The sequence below is a fragment of the Brassica oleracea genome, chromosome C1, assembly GCF_000695525.1.
Source record: "Brassica oleracea var. oleracea cultivar TO1000 chromosome C1, BOL, whole genome shotgun sequence".
In the NCBI taxonomy this organism is placed as follows: domain Eukaryota; kingdom Viridiplantae; phylum Streptophyta; class Magnoliopsida; order Brassicales; family Brassicaceae; genus Brassica; species Brassica oleracea.
The window spans coordinates 29,163,594-29,169,295 of NC_027748.1; the positions used below are offsets into that span (position 1 = coordinate 29,163,594).

The 5,702-nt window shown below is 36.7% G+C and overlaps 1 long non-coding RNA gene across 1 annotated transcript; it reads left to right on the forward strand.

Moving 5' to 3' along the window:
• Positions 1 to 2,314: 2,314 nt before the first annotated feature.
• On the forward strand, positions 2,315 to 3,467 carry LOC106294113. The gene is made up of 4 exons (XR_001260740.1): positions 2,315 to 2,676; positions 2,790 to 3,024; positions 3,134 to 3,223; positions 3,312 to 3,467. It is a non-coding gene; the product is annotated as an uncharacterized LOC106294113 (long non-coding RNA).
• The last annotated feature ends 2,235 nt before the right edge of the window (positions 3,468 to 5,702 follow it).

A 5,702-nucleotide genomic window follows, 5' to 3' on the forward strand; every position in this document is an offset into this window, starting at 1 on the left:
TGATCAAACATCTGACACCATTCTCGTCTCCGCTAGCTCGCAGTCACCGAGACAAGAACACGCCCGCCTTGGTAAATAATCATCTTTAATCTATTTGCGCATACCAATATATTGCATCAGATAAATAAATTCGTGCATTACTATTGCAACCTTTTAAAGTTATCAATTCATATTAATTCATTATTTTCATCGCAAAATGAATAAACTTATTCAAATGACAAAATGTTTTATATACTCCTTTTATCGGTAACTCGAACTATTACCGAGATTAAAACTTTATTTCTCAGCTTTAATCATCTCGAACTCTTAGCAAGTTTTAAGCTCTCATTAAGCTAAAACATCTTTCGTATAAAAAAAACAACAACATCAATAAACCACGTCCTTCGGCCACCACTGGCCCGCTAGTTAGATTCCTGATCAGCTTCTATCTCGCAAAACATCCCGAGGACGAGCGATATTAATCGCTCTTATAGTCAAACCAAAATAAATGTTCGCTCTCTACGTGTAGCCAATCATTTTGCATTGACTTAGTGATTCGTTGGGACTATATATATCTCCAACACCTTTACACAAACACAAAAATATTAACACAAACTCGAGTTGACACGGAATAAGCAACCAGGCTCACATCAAAAAATCATAAACAGAAACAAATTAAATCGAAAAATCCAATCTACCATGAGAGATCAAAATAACTCTCTATACTTTTCAAATAAGCGACTCCGCCGACAAGCGATACCCATATTTGCCAAAACCGCGAGCTCGATCCAATTCTCGTATTCCGTGCGACGTCTCCAACAGACTACTTCAAACTATTTCCTTAACCCACGAACATAAACGAAATCGATCACTTAGTGATCAAACGAACATCAAACGGCTTGATATAATACACAAAATAGCTGAGATCGAATTCACATTTTGATCACGACAAACTGGACAAGATCAAAACGCTTAATGAAAGTTCTCTCGCACGATCTCGTTGCCACACGGCAAACGACTTCGCGAACTATCGAGAGGAAATCGACTTGGAATCATACTGTTATTAGGTTCTCCGTCCTCCAACCTTGTCGCCTCACTTGAAGGACTGGGGGGACAAATGTTGGACCCAATTTTGGTCAATATTCTAGATTGGGCCGAAGATAATGTGGGCCGCACGGTCAGAAGCAAAGATAAGGCCCAACCTGTTGGACAATGATTTAGCACTAAAACCCCTCCCGCCAAAAGGATCAAAAAACCGACTAACGACTACCTTCAGTTGAGCTTAAACTTGCGAGAAGTTGGAACGTGACGTTGGCCCATAAAACCCGTTGGATAACGAATTGGTCAAAGATCTCAAAGATTATTCTCCACATATCTTGGAATATGGTCAAAAAATAATAAGTCATAGCTAAATATGTGGAGTCAGGTGCAACAACATTACGAAGTGGAAGGAGACGAGCTCTTGGTATAAAAGAGAGTAAGAGGTCGCTCTCACAGCCATCGGATTCTCCAGGAAATATATACACAAATAAAAGAAACCAATAAAGTTTTTCACCATGATAAATTCAAGACGATCACTTGATAGAAAAGAAGAAACAAGAGCTTGCTAAGCTCGAGCTAACGTCGTAGATGATGTCTCCACTTTCAAAGGAAGAAGAGCACAAAATCCTAAAAGGACTATAATCCTTATATAAACATAAGGATTAAACGACGTGTTAAAGGGGAAGCAGAGGAGTTATTCCTTTGTGTTTAACTTGTCCCGAACAACGACATCGAGCCAGAGACATTACCCTTCACGATCGTACACGATACCGTGTTGATCGAGAACGATGGCTGTTCATACGAATCCTGATGACGATAATAAACAAATCTCCACAAGACTGGACGTCTCACTCGAAGCCAGCGTCTTACTCAAGACCGATGAAGCCGACGTCTCACTCAAAACCGATGAAACTGACATCTCTTTCGAGATGATGATAATCGAACTACGTTCTGACTTGATCCCTCGTCGAGGGTACGTAGGCAGCTTGATCCCGAGTTCAGTCACGATCCTTCTTAATCCCGATATCTCTATGATATTCGACATGCGAATATAGTCCATTTTCGTCGACTCAAACCTGATTATATCGTTGTGTTCTGAGGATATCGTTGCCCACATTATTTCTTCCCTAGTTTTTGCAATCAAACACTATCAAATATTTAGTGTAGATTTTAGGATGTACATCAGATTTTGTATGACTACTACATAGGCCCATTCTCGAAAACATCTAATGAAGCGAAGAAGTGGAGTTCGTCTCTCCCCTTCATTCTGCGACTGCTTTGCAACGACTGAGCTTCAAAATCTCTGAAACGTTCCGAGTTTGTGGCTTTTTCCTTTATTGTTATTTACGTTCAGCTAATAAAAAGATCTTCCCTGCTAAAGTAAAATCGCAAACTAGGGTTCATCTTTTTTTTTTTTAATGTCTACACCAACAATGGAGTTTGGGGATGACGACTGAGACAAAACGTCATGGAGAATCTCGGTGTCTAGGTTCGAGATAACGATTCGTTTTTGGTTCTTATCCTTGAAGACGTTACGAGATGTCCAGATTCATCGCCTTTAAGAAACCTTTTTACTCCATGGACAGCACATCAAGCACGATCTGACATTCAATGCTGCTTATTCCTCTTCTAGGCGGTGTTTTCTCTTATATAAAGGTAAGCCTTCATCCCTTAAACATCATTCTCACAATTCGTGATATTCCCAAAAAGTTAATCGCAGTCTAATGGCTAACTCATTTGTTCTTCTTGCTGATCTGAATGCTTGCCAGTGTTCTTTCACAGTTGAGGTACGACTTCTCCGGTCTTGGAAGGCGAGGCACATGAAAAGCTGTGGCAAGTTGATGGGTGTGGCGACTTATTACGTTCTTTAAACTCATGATCATTAAAACTATTCCAGCGTTTTAACTTAAATTATCAAGCTATTGTGTTCATATCTTTATTGAACCTCTTTTGAATGAGAAAAGTTGGTTGATTACCTTTCTATCTTCTTCTCTCTCAGTATAGGTAAAGGAAACTCTCTTTTTTCATCAGACTTTATCGCTTCTTCTTCTTCCTTAGTCAGTCTTGAAGTTCTGATTTTTTTTTGCTTCATTTTAAAGAACGTATTATCTAGATCAACATCAAACCGGAGTCATCACCACCACGAGTTACGCCGGAGCAGGATCCAGTGTCGGTCGTTGCCAACCGAAGATCTTGAACATCAGTAAGTCTCTTACTCCTAGAGCCATAGTGTTTGGTCTCTCTTGATTTCTAAGTTTTTTACTGTTTTTGTTTGATGGGACTGAACTTAGTGTGATGTTGGACGAGGATTTATTAGACCGTTCTTGAGTCAGGTGACAGAGACCGCTCCTGGGATTCTAGACTTCTCACTTCAGTGGAAATAATACAAAGAGATGATGGAGTTGATGGTGGAATCTGTAAGGAAACAATCTTTGGAGCTGCCGGAGGAAAAAAAGATTCTGATTTGAAACAGCCTTTGGAAGCACAATTAATCAGAGAAATCACACCTCTTTATTGGCATGAAGCTTTAACGTTTTCATTTAAACAGGAAAGCACAACTATTTTGGAGTTTTTGGAGGTGATATGCCTTCTGCCACATGTATCAACTGCAACTTCTCAGATGGTGAAAAAACAGCTACTGTTCAGATCACCGGAGGTGACGACAACCTCTCAAACCACCCTGGCGCATCGGATGCAACAGCCGCTGCAGAGCAGCCCACTTCTGACGGAAGCAATGCAGAGGAACAACTGGTTCCAGCAGCAGGAAATGCACTAAAAAGCACGCACGGATTAGTTGCTTAAGTGATGGAACTGAAGACCCTAATATTTTTTTTTTTTGTAAACAAGACCCTAATATTTACTTGAACCATCTTTGACGTTATGATATTTTTTCTTCAAGTTTTATGACTTTTCTACCATGTTTAGTTTACTCCATCAAGTTTAATTATGATATATGAACCATGTTCGCTTATTCTTCCATAAATAATATACGTCTTTTATTCCATTCACGTGTTGGTTCTCATATTCTAGATATGTGGGTAATGGCAAATTAAAAACTAGAATTGCTTCGTATCTCCATTTTTAAATCCAATATAGTGTTACTTTTATTTTTTCCTACGAAATAACTGTACACTCTGAAAGAAGGGAGCTTGATTACTATTGAAAAAAAAACTGAACATTAACACCAGTTAAAACTATTATTTTGTCTTCTCAGTATTATGCATTATTATTGTGCTAATATCTTCCAGATCTGAAAAAGTCACATAGACTCAAAGACTTCATGTTTCAGTTTTCTTATGAGCTCTCAACAATTGTGAAACAGTTTTAAGGCACCACGATCGAAACTCTTACTTGATGTACTCCTGAGTTACCGATTATTTATACAAACTTCTCTTACTCTCTTTCCTAAGTTAATCAAGCAACAGAGTCCCAGAAGAAAAAATCACAGTTTGAGCCGTAATTCAAACAAACAAATGCTAGACTCAGGTTTTAGAACAAAGACAAATGCTAAAATATGACTAAGCAAAACTGGCTGTTGAGCTGCAGAGACATTGAGCACCTATTAATTATGATTAGTTTTAAAATTACCAATTATTTTTAAAACACTATACTTATTAACTGAAATACACGAAACAAACGAATTACCCAAATGTTATTTTATCATAAATGTTTTTAAATTATTTCAGTTAACCAAAAGAATTGAATTACCCAAATAATATATATCTAAAATATTTAAAATATCTGATATTTAATCCAAAATAACTAAAAACGGTCTTTTACTTAAATTTTCCGAAATTATCCAAAAAAATGCAACCTAATCACCACTAGGGTGAAAACCAATATTTTATCGTGTTGAAACTAACCTAAATCCGTGATTAAGTCAGTCGACACGTAGCAACTATAACCTGTATGAGAAAGATTTTGTTGATAAGCTTAAAAGTTATCAAACAATAAATAAATAGAAGTCTATGAAATTCGAATTAAAAGTTCGTGTTGATTGTCACCTCCACTATTAGTGAAATTCAAATTACATACAATTAAAATCATATATCCAAAATGTAATTTCAAGCAAATAACACAGAGTTACAATTATGGCATCATTTTTCAATAATTCGCCGAGTAAAAAAAAGGAAACATGCCTATATATAACCATGTAAAGAACTATTCAAATAACTTCCACCAAACCAACTAACAAATTCAATCAAACCTACAAATTGCTAGATGCAAAAAAATTTAAGTGAATCAAGCATCACAACTCCTGGGTCGTGCTTATACTATGATCCAACGATAAATATTCAACTGCTTTACGAACTTTTTATTTATAAAATCGCTAAGCTTACGGACAACGACTAGTATTTCACCAGCTATAAAGTCATGAATGATCTATTCTCTTTATCATAGGACTTCAAGGCCAGATCCTTATAGATCAATATGTTTTCTCTAGAGAAATAGCAACATTTGAATAACTTATTTACTTTATCCTCCATCAATTTGTCTAAGCATTTGGAATTTATTAAATTTTCAATATATCAAAATGGAAATTCAGTATGTTCGTGTGGTTAGTATTATACTAATTCATCACCAGTCTATTACAGAATAATTCATATTATGAAAAGAACAATATATGTGGGAATTATAAAATAGGCAAACACTACAAGAAAACAGCCGGATACCGACGGACA